Source organism: Heterocephalus glaber, unplaced genomic scaffold, assembly GCF_053883595.1.
Source record: "Heterocephalus glaber isolate CG9 unplaced genomic scaffold, H.glaber_assembly_v1.0 deba00000676, whole genome shotgun sequence".
Taxonomy (NCBI): Eukaryota; Metazoa; Chordata; class Mammalia; order Rodentia; family Bathyergidae; genus Heterocephalus; species Heterocephalus glaber.
This window is the reverse complement of record NW_028258156.1, coordinates 4,915,911-4,935,716: the sequence shown is the minus strand read 5'-3', so window position 1 is coordinate 4,935,716 and position 19,806 is coordinate 4,915,911. Positions and strand designations below refer to the sequence as shown.

At 38.0% G+C, this 19,806-nt stretch overlaps 1 long non-coding RNA gene across 2 annotated transcripts in view; it reads left to right on the top strand.

Annotated features, from left to right (window-relative positions):
• LOC110348078 (uncharacterized) overlaps nt 1-19,086 on the top strand; it is a 148,396-nt gene extending 129,310 nt beyond the window's left edge. For both annotated transcript variants that reach the window (XR_015449335.1, XR_015449334.1), the window contains exons 6-7: nt 12,788-12,981; nt 16,641-19,086. This is a non-coding gene — a long non-coding RNA (uncharacterized LOC110348078). The remainder of the gene's footprint in view (nt 1-12,787; nt 12,982-16,640) is intronic.
• The last annotated feature ends 720 nt before the right edge of the window (nt 19,087-19,806 follow it).

Here is a 19,806-nt window from a genome sequence, read left to right as displayed (position 1 = left end):
AATTAGCCTTGATAAACAAAAATCTACACATAGGCATATAATACTTAAGATTCCAGAAACCCAACAGAAGAACAAAATTCTACAAACAGAGAAAAGAAACAAATCGCATACAAAGGAAAGCCTGTCAAAATCACAGCAGACTTCTCAACTCAAACCCTCAAGGCAAGAAGAACTTGAAGTGACTTATTTCAAGCCCTAAAGGAAAATAGCCTCCAACCCAGATTGATGTACCCTGCAAAACTATCTATCAAAATTGATGGAGAAATTAGATGCTTTCACGAGAAAGAGGACCTTAAGAACTTCATGAACACCAAACCGGCACTCCAGAAAATTTTAGACAATATCCTAGGAAAAGACAATGAGGATCACAATCCCAGGAAGCCCAGCAGAATGAATCCGTTGGGTGCAACAAGGAATTAAATGCAAAGGGGGAGAATCCAACAAAAAGAAAAAGTCATGACAATGAGAAGTTAATACATATCAGTTATAACCATCAACGTTAATGGTCTCAATTCACCAATCAAAAGAAATAGACTGGCAGAATGGGTCAAGAAGTAAGATGCAACAATATGCTGCATACAAGAAACACACTTAATTCAAAAAGAGACTCATAGACTGAAAGTTGAAAAGTGGAAAACAATACTCCATGCAGCAGGAACCTGAAAAAAAGCAGGAGTAGCTATCCTCTTTGCTGATCAAGGGATAAACCAACACTAATTAAGAGAGACAAAGAAGGACACTACATCCTAGTAAAGGGAACAATCCGAGAGAAAGAGATGACAATCATAAACATATATGCACCAAGCACTAGTGCACCCAACAATATAAAACAAATACTAATGGGCACGAAAAATCAAATAAGCACTAATACAATAGCAGTGGGGGACCTCAATATCCCACTGTCACAAATAGATAGATCAACTAGACAAAAAATAAGTAAAGAAATACTAGAATGCAATCAAACTCTTGAACAAATGAACTTAACAGATATTTACAGAGTGTTCCATCCCACAAAATCAGAATACACATTCTTTTCAGCTGCACACAGTTCATTATCCAAAATAGACCACATGCTGGCTCATAGAACATGTTTAAGTAAGTGCCAGGGAATTGAAGTTATCCTCTGTACATTATCAGACCATAGTGCGATGAAATTGGAGATCAATATCAAAAGAAACTGCAAGAATTTCATAAACACATGGAAATTGAACAACACACTTCTGAATAACCAATGGGTAACAGAGGAAATTAAAGAAGAAATCAAACCGTTCCTTCAATTAAATGATAAAGACAATACAACATATCAAAATCTATGGGACACAATGAAAGCAGTCTTATGAGGGAAATTCATAGCAGTGAATATGCATATTAGTAAAACAAAGTGAGCCCAATTAAACAACCTGATGCTGAACCTCAAGCTTCTAGAAAAAGACAAGCAGGGCAACCCCAAAGCTCATACAAGGGAGGAAATTATAAAGATCAGAGCAGAAATCAATGCAATGGAAACTAAGACAACGATACAAAAAAATCAATGAAGTCAAGAGTTGGTTCTTCAAAAAAATAAACAAAGTTTATAAATCCTTAGCCAATCTTATCAGAAAAAGGAAAGAAAAGGCTCAAATCCATGCAAATAGGAATGAAAAGGATGAAATTACAACAGACCCAGCAGAAATCCAGAGGATCATCAACACCTACTTCGAGAACCTATACGCCAATAACATGGAAAATACAGGAGAAATGGATAGATTCCTAGATAAATATGAATTATCAAAGTTGAAAGAAGAAGACCTAAAAACTCTAAAGAACCCAATATCAATCAATGAAATTGAAAACATAATTAAAAACTTACCAACTAAGAAAAGCCCCGGTCCTGATGGATTCACTTCTGAATTCTACAAGAGAGTTAGAGAGGAACTACTGCCACTACTGTTTAAACTCTTCAATGATATTGAAAGGGAAGCAATACTCCCAAATTCATTCCTGGAAGCTAGCATCACCTTGATCCCCAAAGCAGAGAAAGACCCAACCGAAAAAGAAAACTATTGGCCAATCTCACTAATGAACTTAGATGCAAACATCCTTAATAAGATACTGGCAAAAAGAATGCAGAAGATCATCAAAAAGATCATACTCCCTGACCGAGTTGAATTCATCCCAGGGATGCATGGATGGTTCAACATATGCAAATCAATTAATGTAATAAAATATATCAATAGAGCCAAGGACAAAAAACATATGATCATCTCAATAGATGCAGAAAAATCATTTAACAAAATCCGACATGCATTAATGATAAAACCCCTACCAAAAATTGAAATAGACGGTCTCTACCTCTATCTGATAAAAGCCATCTATGAAAAACCAACAGCCAATATCATACTAAATGGTCAAAAACTGAAATCCTTCCCACTAAAATCAGGAACAAGACAAGGATGTCCACTATCACCACTCTTGTTCAATATAGTCCTGGAAACATTAGCCATGGCAATTAGATAAGAGAAAGAAATAAAAGGAATAAAGATAGGAAATGAAGAAGTCAAATTGTCATTATTTGCAGATGACATGATACTGTATATGGAAGACCCCAAGAACTCCACCAAAAGTCTTCTAGATTTAATAACCAAATTCAATCAAGTAGCTGGTTACAAGGTCAACACACAAAAATCAATAGCTTTCCTCTACACCAATGACAGACTCACTGAGAGAGAAATAGGGCAAATAATCCCTTTCACAATAGCATCCAAGAAACTGAAATACCTAGGAATCAAACTAACAAAAGAAATCAAAGACCTCTTCTCTGAAAACTATAACACTCTGAAAAGAGAGATTGAAGAGGATATCAGAAAATGGAAAGACATTCTTTGCTTCTGGGTAGGAAGAATCAACATAGTGAAAATGGCCATTCTTCCAAAACTGCTATATAGATTCAATGCGATCCCAATTGAGATCCCAGGAGCATACTTCATGGACCTTGAGAAAACAATTCAAAAATTCATTTGGAACAAGAAGAGACCCAGACTAGCAAAAGCAATTCTAGGTAACAGAGACATGGCAGGGAGTATCACAATCCCCAACCTGCAACTCTACTACAAATCTACTGTGATAAAAACAGCATGGTACTGGCAAAGAAACAGACTTGAGGATCAGTGGAACAGATTAGAAGATGCAGAAACAACGCCAGACACACTCAGCAATCTCATCTTCGATAAAGGAGCCAAACACCCTCACTGGAGGAAAGAGCCTCTTTAACAAATGGTGCTGCAAAAATTGGGTTTCAAGTTGCCAAAGATTAAAACTAGACCTGTATCTCTCACCATGCACTAAACTAAAATTGAAATGGATTAAAGATCTAAATATTAAAACAGAAACTCTGAACCGGCTGAAATAGAGGTTAGGTAGAACTCTTGAAGACATTGATGTTGGAAAAGACTTTATGAACAAAACCTCAGTTGCCTGTGAACTAGCACAAACAATCAACAAGTGGGATCTCTTCTTATTAAAAAGCTTCTGCACAGCAAGAGAAACCACCAGCAGTGTGAAGAGACAACCCACAATGTGGGAAAAAATCTTCATCTACTCTTCCTCAGACAAAGGTCTACTATCTCGAATCTATAAAAAACTTAAAAAAATCAGACCTCTCAAATTTAAAGACCTAATCCGAAAATGGGTATCTGAAATGAACAGACATTTCTCTGACAAAGAAGTAGAAATAGCAAATAAATACATGAAAAAATGTTCAACATCACTGGTCATTCGAGAGATGCAAATGAAAACAATGCTGAGATTCCACCTCACCCCAGAAAGAATGGCTGCTATCATGAAATCAACCAATAACAAATGCTGGTGGGGCTGTGGGGAAAGAGGAACCCTGCTCCACTGCTGGTGGGAGTGTAGACTGGTGCAAGCACTGTGGAAATCAGTATGGAGATACCTCAAAGAACTAGGACTGGAAGTCCCATTTGACCCAGCTATTCCCCTGCTAGGTGTCTTCCCCAAAGAATTAAAAGAATCATACCACAATGATATATGTGCACCAATGTTCATAGCAGCACAGTTTGTAATAGCTAAAACTTGGAAACAGCCCAAATGCCCATCAACTGGAGACTGGATAAAGAAAATGTGGGATTTTAAAAAATAAAATGGAGTACTACTCAGCCGTAAAAAAAGAGAAAATAGAGATATTTATAGCTAAGTGGATGGACATTGAGGCAATACTCTTAAGTGAAAGAAATAGGACACACATGTATAAATACCGAATAGTTTCTCTAGTGTGAGAAACTGAATGGGTAAATAAGGACTAAAAGTTATAATAGATAATGTGAAATAGGAAGAAAAGGGCCAAAGGGGAAGTAGGAGGGGTAGGGGAAAGGAAAGAAGGGAATGGAATTAATATGAGAAAATGAAAAAAATGGAGCAAAATCTTTGTAAATAGGGAGGGATGGAGGGGTTGGAGGGAGGGGAGGGGAAAGGGGAAAAAATAAGAACCAAGAAAGATTATGTAAAGGTGCAAATTTCCAATCATGAATGTCATTATATTGTATACCTAAAATGGACCAGTAAAATTAATTTAAAAAAATAAAACTATCAATTCCATTTGACCCAGCTATTCTCCCTCTATGTATCTTCCTGAAAGTGTTAAAGACATCATATTATAGTGATATATGTATATTCATGTTCATGGCAGCACAATTCATAATAGCTAACTCTTGGAAGTAGCCTATATGTCCATCAATAGATGAATGGATAAAGAAAATATGATATTTACACACAATAGAATACTACTGTGCCATAAAGAAACTTGGATCATTTTTAGGAAAATGGCTGCACCATAGGACTATAATGTTAAGTGAAATAAGTCAGATACACAAGGATAAATAATGCATGGTTTGTCTTATATGAGAAACCCAAATTACAAATAAAAAGCAAACTAAAAGATAGATAATTGGAAGTAGGTATATAGATCTTTATCAAATGGGAGGGGGATCAATAGATGGAGGGAGGGAGGAGAGAAGGAAGGGAAAGAGGATTAGAAAAAGAAGATGAGTTACATACAAGTGCCAACTCTACAGAAATGCAAACAGTATATACTGCAAACATGTCCTAATAAAGTAAAAATATTTCATAAAATGGGTTTGAGTCATACATTATCACCATTATTAATATTATTACTGGATTTTCTGTAGTATAATATTATAGCCTTAATGTTTGCATTACTCCCAAATTTATTGCAGCCCAGTCCCCAAGGTAATGATGTGGAGGTGGGGACTTCGGGAGATAAATTGGTGAGGAAGTTGGAGTGCACACGAATGGGATTAATTCTTTTATAAGGAGACACCAAAGCGAGCTTACTTCCTCTTCACCTGCTCTCAGCCAGGTGAGGATATGGTGAGAAACAGTTATCTAAAACCAGGAAGAGGGCCCTCACCAGACATTGGACCTTCTATACCTTGATATCCTCACCTTCAGAACTAGAAGAAACACTTATTATTTAAGCCACCCAGTCTATGCTATGTTTGTTATAGCAGCCTGCACTAAGATAAAAGATGTTACAAAGCTCTTTCTTTGTGATGGTCTACACTCATAAGCATAAAGTGGAAAATGCTGGTTTTGTGTTTGCTTTTAATGAACATTTCATGGTGGGAAGCACTGTTATGCATTTGAATTTAAACCAGATGGAGGATGTTGATTGTTATGTGAAACACCATGGCAAAAATTGAACTCTATTTATTACATGTGTTAGGAGTATTTGAGAAAGCCATCCATAAACTAGAGAAAATTTTTACAGTTCAGCAGTGAGGCTCTGAAGACTTATTGGACTAGATTTTAATTGTGGCTTCCTTTTCAGTTTGACAAATCCATTTAACCTCTTTATGCTTCAGTTTTCATCACTAAAAAATGGAAATAAATATAGCACCAACTTTATACAGCTGTTTAAAGGTGAATGGAAAAATCAGATAAATTCCTGTTAAATAGTGCACATTTAATACAATGGACCCTCGAGTTATGACCAGCCTTACATATAAACAACTTGGGTTATGAACAGAATTTTAATTTTAACTTAATACCAGAATCTTGAGTTATGACCTGAATGCCGGCCGCTTGTGCTTCCAGATGGCCTCAGATACAGATTTAACCCTTCAAGAGTTCTGGAAGGAATATTACAACATCCTTTCCTATGTGGGGTTAATTGAGAAATCCTGGGCCAATTGTCTCTCTAAGGACACTGAGATCTGCCTGTATACAGGAGAGACTTTGAAGGCTGTGTGGAGGAGCCTGAGCCTTCAATCAACCAACCTGAGTTACAATCAGCCCTTGAGAACAAACTGAGTTCGTAAGTCAAGGGTCCACTGTAAATGTATCTTTAAAGACAAATTTAAAAGGTGTTGCTGATTTTTCATTCTCTCTCTCTTTTTTTTAGTACAACAATTTAATGAGTACTTTACTAATTTAACTCCAACTCTCTTTAGTTGGTGTACTAGTCAGCATTATCCTGAAACAGAACCAAAAGAATATAACCTGCAAAAGAGTTGTGTGCATATCTCACATAAACCAGTATAATAAATTTATTTTAAGAAATTTGCTCACATGATTAAGGAGACTGCTAAGTCTCAAGATCTGCTAGAGAGAAAGGAGATCTGATGGCACAGTTCTGGCTCAAATCTGAAGGCCTGAGAACCAGAAGAACGTATGGTATAGTTCTATTCTCAAAACAAGGGGAAAAATGATGTTCCAGCTCAGAGACATCAGATGGGAGGAGTTCCCCCTTTTTCTAGGGAGGATCAGATTTTTCATTCAAATCAGCCTTCAACTGATGGATGAGGCCCACACACATTAAGGATGGCAATCTGCTTTACTTAGTCTATGGATTCAAATGTTAATCTCATCCAGTACCCCCTTATGGATATACCAAGAACAATATTTAACTGACTATCTGAGCACCTAAAATGGACAGAGTTGATACATAAAATTAATCATCACAATTGGACATAGTCTTCTACCATCATCAACCTCCAACCACCTCTCTCTGTAGTTGTGAATCTGCTATTGAGCTCCCCCCTGCAGGATTTATATTTCTGGATTTGTTGAAGTGTCAAAGCGGGTATTTTTTATGGAGCCCATGAGCCTACCAGCCACTTCTCAGCCCACATCCTTTAGGTGAGTTGACTGTAGTCTTCACCAAAACGGTCACTATATAAATTATGACATCACATTATAGATTTTACAATTAACCTTGGAATTTTAATCCAGATGTCACAGGAGTCATGATTCCATAATTGCTGAGGTGATAGTGGCAACTCACTTGCTCTCAAATCCAATCACATGAAAAAGAAAAGTCTTAACTTCTGGAGGTTCCTACGTATGAGTATTTTTTCGTGAGCTTGATTAGGCTTTCACCTAGCATTTAAGATTCAGAGTATAAACTGTCCTAAGCTGTTCCCAAATCTAAACAGATAAGGATTAGAAAAATCAACTTCTATACATTTGAAGTCAGTTCAGTAAGTGAAACCTGGGCTGGGACTGTGCCTGAGCGATTTAACTCCAACCATAAACGGGTTTAATCTTTGGCACATGGAAAGCCAATTTTCTCAGCACCATTTACTAAAGAGGCTATCTTTCTTCCGGTGAAGATGTTTGGCCCATTTGTCAAAGATAAGGTAGTTGTGTGTGTTGGGAGTTATTTATATATCTTCTATTCTGTTTCATTGATCTTTGGGGGTCTGAGTTTCTGTTTGCTTGTTTTTTGGTGGGTTTTTTGTTGTTGTTGTTGTTGTTGTTGCCAGTATCATGCTGTTTTTATCATGGTAGCTTTCTAGTATAATTTCAAGTTAGGGATTGTGAGGCCCCTGCTTTGCCTTTGTTGTACAGAATTGCTTTCACTATTCTAGGTGTCTTCTGGTTCCAGATAAATTTTGGGATTGTTTTCTCTAGTCCTGTGAGGTATGTTATTGGGGTTTTTTTTGGGTTTTTTTTGGTACCAGGGATCGAACTTGGGTCCTTCTGCTTGCGAGGCAGGCGGCGGAACCACTGAGCTAAATCCCCAGCCCTGCTATTGGTATTTTGATCAGGATTGCATTAAATCTTTATAATAGTTTAGAAAGTATGGCCATTTTCATTATATTGTTTCTGTCTCTCCAAGAACAAGGGGTATTTTTCCATTTTCTGATAGCCTCTTTAATCTCCATTTTTTGTTTTTTGGAAGGCTTTGGACAAAAGAGGGCCTAAAGAATTTTTCTTTTAAGTTAACAATTGTAGAAGAGAACAGAACAGTAGCACAATAGAAAACTGTCAGAATATCAAGTATTAAAAAAGACCTTAGGAAAACTGACAGCCCCATAAATGAATCAGTGAATGGGAAAATAATAAATGAAAGAAAAAAATGAGCAAATGCTTTTGGCTGTCATATAAAAGGAATATGACAAAAAAAATAAAAACAAAGCAAAACAAAAAACTCCTCAAAATATCCTTACATACCATGAGAAAGCAGTGAGTCGGAGTGAGAAAAGCCAGGCAGGGGAAAATAACTTTGAATTCCCAGAGGTTCTCTTCCTCTACTTCTCAGAGTTTCAAGAAGAAAAGAGTGAGAGCCACGTTCATGACCAGATCCAAGTGTCAGTTCTAAGGGTGCCTTGTGGTGGGTTAAAGTGACATTCAGTTTTGTCAGGAAGTCCACGAAACTGTAGAGCAGGTCGGACTGAACTCTCAAGAGATCATTAATTCTGTATTTGCTTTTTCTCCCTCATCTTCATGGATTTAATTATAAATTATTTTTCAGGCCTCTGGCCTCTGTTTTCTTTTCTCAAGCTTATTCCAATAATATAGAGCCCCAAACAAAAAGAGCAAACCTTAATTTCCCACTGTTAAATTTTACAAAAGGAAAAAATGACCAAGATACCACATTCAAAATAAGCAAGCACCCCTGAAAGCAGCTAAGTACTATGGATAGGAATTTTATGAGCCTCATCTTTAGGCAAACAGTGTAATAGATTAAAAATGCCAATAAATTAACTTCCAAGAATTTTAATTAAGAGGAGAAAGATAGTCAGATAAACACTTGGATCACTTACATTATTTAGTGATCCAAAATAGATATGACTTCTTCCTGGAATGGTTTGATTTCCCTTGAAAGTTTTGGCTCAAGGGAGTGGAGGCCAGGGCAACCTGAGGCTGGAGTCAAATGATATTTTTAGTGTCTGTAGACACACAAGGCAGAGAGAGCAAATAATTTCCAGAAGAGAAATCACACTGCATTTGGCTTGGCCATCAGTGGTCCCATATAATAGCAACATCACTCACATGTAACTTTGTTTTAGTGGCAGATATTAAGAAAGATTGTTGCTTGCAATATGATGCTCAGGGCTGTCAAATTCACACATATATGCCCTTTGGTCTGAAAATGATTTTGTTTTTATGGCATCAATTCAGCAGTGCAAAGTTCATAAATTTGTATTAGGAATATCAGGGCCACATTACATCCCAAGAAGAAAGCAAAACCCAGTTACTGAGAAAATGTAGGCACAGCTTCTAATCAATATCTAGCTATAAGTCAGTGGGAATTTTCTAAAAATCAATGTGGATATGGCTCATATTTTGAAAAGATGAGAACCTCAAAGAGATCTGATTCAATATTTAAGATAAAGGTGATTGCCTAAGCAGCCAAAATGACAATGAACTCTAATTGCATCCATGTAGACATTCAATGCACTTATGAGAATATCACCTTGGACTGAACTAGGCAAACTCTGAGGTATGAGCAGGAGAGGTTTCTCTTAGCAAGGGAACTGAATTTGTGCTTAGGAGAAAAAAAGAAGTGTAGCATCATTTACCAAATAAAATAAGAACTACTTGTAGGAGAAGTTTGAAATAAACTAATAAAACACAAAACACAAACCAATCATTTCATTGTAAGAGAAAAATAAGTAGAACTGAAGTCTCAATGCCTGTATCAGAAAAGTCACTGGGGAGCAGGTTTCTTTGTGAATATAGTTTTGGGGCTGAGTATGAAACAGCAAGGAGAGCAGGTAACAGGTGACAGTTACTTGACACTTAGACTTTTTAATGCTCAGTGTTTTGAAAAATAGCTCTTTCTTTAAAAGGATCCAGCAGGAGAATACTGACATCCAACTGTCTAAGTTCTGCTTCTGAAAGAGCCTGAAGACAAAGGGTAGAGCACTCTCTTCCCAGCATTCTATTCCTTTTCTTCATTTTTAAGCCAAGACAGCCAGCTACTGGGGTGAGTATTCATCACCATGGAGCTGCATGTCATCAGAACTGGATTTTGACATTTGGAAAATGTATAGAATATACAGCACAATTGCTCTGGGAATAAAAAAAAAGTATGTTTTGGAGGACCGAGATTCTTGTCCCTGATACAAGACAAATCTAACTATGGTCTCACATGCCATTCCCCTCACTTTAGAGCCAAAGAACTAAGAAGGAGGCTGGCATGATAAGCCTTTTCCCCACCTTAAACAATTGCACATTTTATTCCTAAAGGACAAGACCCATAACTCTTTTTTTAATATTAAATTCTTTTATTGGTACATTGTAGGTATACAACACAATTACATTTCTCATTGGGAATTGTACCTTTACATAATGGATCTTGGTTCTTATTTTTTCCCCATTCCTAGCCCTCCCTTCATGCCCTCCACTCTTCCCTATTCACAAAGACTTTATTTCCATTTTTTCCATTTCTCAGCATTTTTCCTTTCCCTTCTTTCCTTTCCTCTGCCCCTCCCACTACCCCTACCCCTTTGGACCTTTGCTTCCTATTTTACATTTTCAATTATTCATTCTAATCATTGGTAGTTTTAGGTATACAATATAATGACATTCTTCATTGGAAATTTGCACCTTTACATAGTCTCTCTTGGTTCTTATTTTTCACCCTTGCCCAGCCCTCCCTTCAACCCCTCCAGTCCTCCCTATTTACAAAGATTTTATTTTTCCATTTTCTCATATTAATCCCATTCCCTTCTATCCTTTCCTCTAGCCCTCCCACTTCCTTCCCCTTTGCCCCTTTTCTTCCTATTTCACATGACCTATTATACATTTAGTCCTTAGTTACACTTTCAGTTTCTCACACCAGAGAAACTATTCGGAATTTATTCATGTGTGTCCTATTTATTTCATTTAAGAGTATCGCCTCAATGTGCATCCACTTAGCTATAAATGTCTCTAATTTCTCATTTTTTATGGCTGAGTAGTACTCCATTTTATTAAAAAACCCACATTTTCTTTATCCAGTCTCCAGTTGATGGGCATTTGGGCTGTTTCCAAGTTTTAGCTATCACAAACTGTGCTGGTATGAGCATGGGCGCAAATATATCACTAAGACCCATAACTCTTATAGATCTGTTTGATTTGTATTTTTGTGACCATGCCACTGGCCCCTGTGGGCCCTCGTTTCAGTGATCATGGAAATTAAAACATCATGAATTTATAGGCAGAAGCTTTTTTTTTTTCTTTTTGGTATTGAGAATTGACCCTAAGGCCTTGACACTGAGCTGAGTCCCAAGCCCTTTTTTATTTTGATACAGACAAATGTTTTAATTGTAAAATTTATTATAGGGAGAAAATAGAGCTTATGATCCTGTAGGCAGCCCCAGGAAGAGAGAGAGGAGTTGGTTGCTCCACAGTCAGCCCGCAACTCCACAGATGGAAAAGCACCTAATAAAGGATATGTTCTACTTTTAAAGGCATCCCAGAGCAATGTCATTATTCATTATTTTCCTCCAAAAGCAGTAGGTGTCTCTGAACAAGGTGTATTTTAGTTACTGTGCAGGTGTGAGCTTGCACATGGTTCAAAATGTGCTTTCAAATGTGTTATGCCCATTTGACCCAGCTATTCGCCTGCTGGGTATCTTCCCCAAAGAATTAAAAGAATCATACCACAGTGATATATGTGCACCTATGTTTATAGCGGCACAGTTTGTAATAGCTAAGGTTTGGAAACAGCCCAAGTGCCCATCAACTGGAAACTGAATAAAGAAGATGTGGTTGTTTTTTTTTTATATAAAATGGAGTACTACTCAGCCATAAAGAACGAGAAACTAGAGACATTTATAGCTAAATGGATGCATATTGAGGCCATCCTCTTAAGTGAAATAAATAGGACACACAAGTGTAAATACCGAATAGTTTCTCTAGTGTGAGAAACTGAAAGTGTAAATAAGGATGAAAATGATTAAAACGAATAATTGATAATTTGAAATAGGAAAAGGTCCAAAGGTGGAGGGGTGGTGGGAGGGGAAGGGGAAAGGGAAGAAAGGAAAGGAAAAAGTGTGAGAAAGGAAAAAAAAAGGAAACAAAGTCTATGTAAATAGGAAGGGTGGTGGGGGTGAAGGGTGCATAGGTAATGGGGAAAAAATTAAGAACCAAGATACATCATGTTCAGGTACAAACACCCAATGATAAATATAAATGTATTGTATACCTAAAATGTACCAATTAATATATAAAAAAATGTGTTATGCTCTGCTCCTTGGGAGGAGATCTCATTAGGGAAATGCATCATAATGAAGGTGTGGTGAAGTTAGGGTCAGTTTTGGGCCAGACCTGTAGCCATTTTGCCTTGCATCCATCTCATCCAGTGTTTCTGTGCCTCTCACCTTTTATCTCAAGGACTACAGCAGCTTGCTCACATAAAACGGACAGCCTGATTTACTTTCCCTCCTTGTCACCAAAAGTTGCAGCTGCCTGCTTTTTTCCCTCTCACATTGCCACTTCGAAGTCCTGCCAATGTTCCATCTCATCCAGATCTGATTTTTGTGCTTTGTTTTTGCAGTGCTGTGGATCTAACCCAGTACCAACTATCTATTGATCCCTCCTGAGGTTCTTCAACCTTCCTCCCTCTTCTCCCAGTGGGACAGATGAAAGGACAATGCACGTGGACTCAAAGCCTTTCTTTGTCAACTTGCAGTCTTGTCTACCTTTAGTGGGGATCCAGACACTTACTACTTTGAATTTGTCTTCGACCTGGTAAGTGACAACATCTCTTAAGGACAAGGTTTGGCCCTGAAAGCAAAAACTGAAATTGAGAATCTACCTTCTAATACATGTACCTCTGTGCATTTCTGATGTTGTCGGCAACAAGGAGGGGCTGTTTTGATTAGGGGATCCTGAAAGCATTACAAGAAGAGGAATCCTTTCTAATGCTTACAAGATGATTTATATACATATCTGCAACAGTCCCCAAGTTCTCTTTTTAAGAATCAAAGTGTTCCAAAGTTTTACATTGCCAAGTTCCTTTTATTTCAGTTTGAAAGTGATTAAAGATATTTGACTGAACCAGAAAACCTAAAGTCAGCACTACTTTTATTGTAGCAGCAATGAAATCAATCCCAGAGGGACTTTAGGCACATAAGAAAAGAATTTGGGACCCCCTTCCATTAACCCATTTTCCTTTCTCTTAACAAAACACCTCCCCCTACATAAACAAAATAGCATGAATGTGGCAGAAAATGCATCTGAAGGAGCATAGGACCTCAGTGTAAGAAAGCAGACCTCTCTGGTTTAATGACCAGGCAAGAGTTTTCAAGACAGCCTCTTTTGGAGAAAGACCAGACACTGATTCCTTCCAACATTTGGCATCCCATTTTTGAACCACAGGAACTTTGATTTCTTGGTAGTTTTGGAAAATATGCTGGGTGGCTGAAATTATTTTAATTTGTACTTCATTCCACTAATGCAATTGGCCTTTATCCTGATATATTAACAGCTCAAAAGTTAAAGGGCTAATGAATCCATAACCAGAGAAAACAGGAACATTCAGATCTTGCCTTGCAATGTTTTTATGCAGAGGAAAAAGTGGAGGATAAACAAGGGGGCAGTAATTCTTTGGCTCCGAGAAAGGTTTCATGTGACAGTCCCTGTCTCCACATAATGGTTATCCAGGAAATAGACCAAAACTGATTGCCCCTATTGACCCTTGTGATGACATCAAGAAAATATCACGTAGTGTCACTTCCAAGTTCTCCCGTGTTTGCATCTTTACCTTCACCCACATATACACCTATATCTGCAGGCCCTCCTCTCATGCTAAAGGAATGATTGATCCACTAAATGAAGGAGCATATCAGAAATGAATTCAGCTTTGGAGGAGCACTTCTGAGTGAAAGAATGAGCAAGTGCTTAGGGAAAAACACAACCTGATCCACCATTTGTCATGGATGCTTCTCTCTCTGTCAAGTGGACTCAGTTCTCTAGGTCTTAAAGGATAATAAATAAATTTGGCTCACATATTTCTCCAAAGTGGTGTCAAGTTCACTCTACTACTCCAATAGAGATTTCAACTAATCTGTGTTTTAAGCAGGATGGGAATTGCCACCTTCCTGAGAATATTGGGGTAAATATGAAAAGGAAGAAGTTGGTGATGTGTGTGAGGAAGGTAACAGAAGAATTGGGATGGTCTGATCCTTTAGGTTCTCTGACTGATGTCTTATATCACATGCAATCACTCAAACATTATTTTTCCATGGGATCAGAGCCTTTGATTTGATAGAGGTATTGACCCAGAAATCAACTATTGCCCCCAATTGCTGTTTGTGACCTGTGTTTGTTAATGGGTGTGTGTGGTCTTAGAATGCTTCAGGCTGCAGTAGTCCTTAGCTCAGTTCTGTGGAGAGACATTATCTGCTGCACTTTTGCTCCAGTGAGAATATAGGGACTATTAAATGGTGAGAGAATGAGAGAGAGAAAAGTGATCACCCAAAGGCCTGCAGAAATGGTGAGACTCCATTGAAATACACATTCTCCTGTGCACATGTGCCTGGTAACCACAGGAGCTATATTTCTTCAAAAGGCAAAGGTCCCTGAGGTGCTAGAGCAGGATTAGCTCTGAGTGGTAGAACTAATGATGCTGAGACCAGATGCAGCATTTTTTTCCCAATCTACTGCCCATGTTCAGCCCATAACCCACAATGGAGACATTTCCCTTTTTCAAAATTGTGTTACTTCCTAAGCCAGCATGAAGTATCTTCTCTCTCTTAACTTCCAAAGTGCATGAATACTCAGTAGCAACAAGAGAAGGCTGGTTTGAAGCTCTCACCGTGACCCTGGGCTAACCTTCATACTGTACCCCTTTGTCTGTTGACACCAATTCACCGACATGGGTTTGTCATTCAAGCTTGTCAGTCCACAAAGGTGGCATACCATGGGTATAAGAGAGGTAACACACTAGTTCTTTCCCTGAAGATCTTTTAACCTCATAAAAATCACATTATAATGATAAGTAATAAAAATGGCCAAATAGCAAAAAAGCCAAAAGTGCAAACTTGAGCCATCTGACAAGACATAAAGACAGGAGTCAGGGGATTGACTGAGTCATAGAACCAGATAGCATCAGTGTTGATGGAGGGGAAAGAAAAGATTTCCTTGTTGGAGAGGTTAGGAAATGCAGTGATTGGGGATCAATATTAGCTTGGATGTTTATATGCAGTGGTAATCCAACAAGCGGAGAACGTGGGCTGAAGAGTTAAAACAGGCCCTTTATTGCTATATTTTAGGGCAGAACACTTATCCTGAGCAAGATACTTAACCCCTCCAAGACTTCATCTGTAAGATAGGAATCACAGGTGTACATATCTAATGGAGTTAGAAGGTATATGAATAGTACGGGGAGTTTTAGCACAGTGCCTGGCAATGCAAGTCCTTAGTAAGTACTGTCGGTCAGTCTTTGGTTTCAGTGTCTCCCATGTTTGCCTTGCCTGAGAGTCTTTTTCAGTGGAGAAAAGCCAACCCCCAAACCTGTGACTTCTGAGATGAGGAGTTCCTAACCTAGGGTTCTGGGCAGAGAGAAGGAAACCAGAAAGTCTGCATGAAGCTGAAGGATGCTTCTCAGTAGCACTCCCCAACATGTACACAGAGAAGCATTTCCTAAGCAAAAGCTCGACAACAAACCTAAAAGGAGCCATTTTGTTCTCAGAAATCAACCTCCTTGTACAGTTTTTGCAGTTCATTGATACTGTGTAAAAACCCATTTGGGGAATTAATTATAGGAAATATTATTTATTTCAGTGTTTAGATTTAGCCAGAAAAAGTGTGTGATGTATGTAAAATTTATAATTTTCAAAGCTTCACATATGAGTGTTTTAGGGATAATGAAGAATTTGGCACATAAGGTGCCCTCTGAATGGTGTTGAATAGTCTTACACTATCTCTTCTCTGTTTCTGTATTGATGCATAATATATCTATATACCTATATCTATTTTTCTATCTATAGATAGATAGAAAGATAGATTTATTACCTAACAATTAAATAGTCAACCTACATCAATACAAAAACAGAAAAGAGATAGTGTGAGACTATAGGTTTGGAAAGATGCACAAGAAACCAAGAAAACATTAACAGTTGTATCTTCTGGGAAGAGTCATGGGGAGACAGGGGCAGAAAGGAGATATACTTTCTGCTTTGTATACAACTTGTAGTCTTTGAATTTTTTTCTATGTATAGGATTCAGTTTTCTGATAAAAGAGAATTTATAGAAAAACTGTAAAAGGGACCATATCACAGGGAAACAGCGAAGACTGGTAGAATCATGAAGTCCAAATCCCGCTTTCTTTGTTGCTTATGGATTACAGATGTTGGAACTTATTAATGGAAACTAAGAGACTTTATCCTCCTTTGTTTTGGGCTCAGGTGTCCTTGGGTCAGCAGATGTCAACTCCCTTTGGAAAAGTGAGCCAGCAGCTATGCAAAACACAGAAGCCTGGCAGGCAAGTTCCTGTCCCCAGCACACCAGGTGTATTGCTTTAGCCCTGAGGATTCTCCCTGCTCCTATTACTTACTGGTCAAGTTGTCAGAGAAACCTGGATGAAGGATAAGTCACTATCCTTTAGCCTTACCAAGGAAATTCCAAATTACACAAGGTTGGGAACATGAATTTGGTTCACTTCAGCCAGGTGGCCAGGGCAGGGCTGCAAGCTGAAAATGCATCCTAAGAACACACAGGCTTCTATTTCTCCAAAGACAGCAGAGGTGGGGCCAAAGATGTGGGAACAGTTCATAAACCAAGAGTGCCACACAAATGAAAGGGTTTGCTTGCTACGGGGGAATGCAAAGGGAGAGGATCTGGCCCCTATAAAGGATTTCTCCCATGAACATCAAAGAATGGACAGGGGGTTGGGCAAGAGGACAAAGGTAGAGCTTGGAATGTTGGCGCTTCCTCAAAGGCACTTTCTTTGCTGAGAATCAAATCCAGAGACTCCAACGATAACGATTCTCATTTTTATGACCGTTTTATTATTGTGGATTGGCTCAGTACTTTTACCCCCAAAGGCATCTGAATGAAGACGAAAAGTGCCAAGTTAATATCTTGAGCAATCTACACCCTCTTTCTGCAACCAAGGTCTTCATAGACAGAGGTGGTGCCAGCTTGCTGGTGGAACAGTACCTCTGTCATGTCATTAGAGCAAGGATCTCTGTCATGTCATTGTAGTGAGGATCAAGACTATTGCAGGGCTGGGCATTTCTGAGTGGAAAATGCAGGGAAAAGTTTTGTTGTTATTGTTTTTGTTGTTGTTAGTGAATCTATCAGCCTATGTCTGTAACAGTTCCCAAGGCAGACTTGTGGTACTGAGTTTTGACTAAGAACACTAGAATTAAAAATACTGTTTTTGGTAAGATTCATTTCAAAGACACTGGCTGAGTTTCAATGAAGGACAATTCTGATTGTAATACAGTATTTCACCACTGTAAGCCCAAACCTGATGTAACTTGTGTAGAAATAGAGCTCATGAAAAATGGAAAAGATAAATTAAACAGAGTATTAAAGGAAATTTAAGTGCTAAAAACTTAGACATTTAAATGATCAAGGCCTTCCTGTTTGGTACCTAACAATAATGATGAGGATGAGGATGATGATGAGTAATTATATGCCAACAGGAATAGAGGCCACAACTTTTTTCAGACAAGAAGGGAAAAGCTAACATTTGTTGAATGTACCTGTTGCTAAGACAGAAGCATCAGCTTGTGGCCTGTGAGCCAGTTTCAATGCTGAAAATTCCTGTATGTCCTCAGAAGGGCCATAAGACATCTGAGAAGTTTGGTCTTAATGTGGATAAAGATAAAACCACTTGCAACAGATTAGGTAATTTCTAGAATAGAGGGAGAAAAAAGGTTTCAGTAGCCTTATGAAATCCAAAAAAAGTGTGAAATAAAAATAAGGAATAGAAATCTTTCATTTCTTCATTCACTAGTCAAATCTGTGCCATGAACTTTGCAAACCAGGATCATTCTATGCTAAGATAAAGAATGTGATCAAGGTGATTATTTGGCCCTCAATCATGATCAACTTATGGGATATTTATCAGATTTGGAAATGAAGAGGGCATATCAAATTTTTAAAAAGAATTCTCATATAGCTAGGCAGCGGAAGTTTGTTGGAAATCTTTATTTAGCTGGTATCTTAGAGCAAGGGATTTTGGAAAGTAGAGAGTTCTGAGACCTTTTATTTATTTGCCTTCAGAGATTCATAAGACTTTTTCTTTCCTATGTGGCACAGCAACCAAATGCTTTGAACTTGAAAGTGAAGGAAAATTTAAAGAACATCGAGCATCTGTCTTTCTTTCTACATATTAGCCAAGTCAAATAAATGTGTGGATGGGACAGTTAACAACTGAAACCTGAATTCATTTCCCAACAACCTCAACTATGTGTGTTGAATAGCTGGAGAGTTGTTTTGTTGTTGTTTTGGTTGAACAAGTCACAATTTCAGAAGCAATTTGCAGATTTATTTGAGCTTGGGATTATATTTAAATTTCTGTAGCTCTTTTTGGAATATAATCTTATATTTGTCTGAATTATGAATAACTGTGGGAGGCAAAGTTTCAAAAAGTACTGATCAAGCTAACGATTTCCATCAAGAAGATACAATATCCCTGGACCTACTACCAAATATTTAGTCCATATCTGTGCAGTGTTTGGGGCCTCTGGGCTTTGAAACAAAGATATTCTCTTCTAGAGCCATTGATCATGGTGTAATTTCTGTCAGAATAAAAATGCTTCTTGCTTGAATGTACCATCCAGTTCTATAGATCAACTCCAGCTTCATCCATTAAATACAAATCTTGGTACAAGATGGGGGGGGGGGAGGAAGAAGGAGAAAGAGTAAGAAGAAGAAGGAGAGGAGGGGGATGAGCAGTAGCAGAGGGAGGAGAAGGGAAAGAAAACAGATACTGAGACACAAAGGAATATGGCACTCAATGCATGCAGATAGCCAGCAGATAACTACGCAGCTTATAATCAGTTCTATTTATATGAAATTAAAGTTATACTTATTATAGCTCATTCTACTTTCAGTAAACAAGAGGTAGTCAATTTGCATCAATAGTTATATTGAGCTTATTCTGGCATCTTGTGCTTTCATAAGTGTTTATCAGTTTTACCTCTGGCATTTTATTCTTCATAATTATTTACTCATAACTTCTAGGGTTGTCCCTGACAGTGTTATCTGGTGCACAGATATGCCAACCCCTTTAACCTTGATACCCTTAGTCAGGTTACATTAAATTCAGTTTCTCTATATGCCCCAGTGCCCATTCTTCTTTTCCTATTTAATGACAGAGTCTTGCACACATGTCCAGCTGAAAGACTGATTCCCAATTTCTCTTGCAGCTCAATATGGCTATCTGATTGGCCAGCGAGGACCATGCTATGTAGATCTTTAGGGAGAAGTTACCTAAAGGGAGTTGAGTTGGCCAGGAGGTGTTGGTTTTCTCTTTTCTCTCTTTTGCTGGGGAAAATCATTTTGGACTTTGGAGGTCAAAGTCACATATTAATAAAGAAAGAGCAAAAACTTAGAATC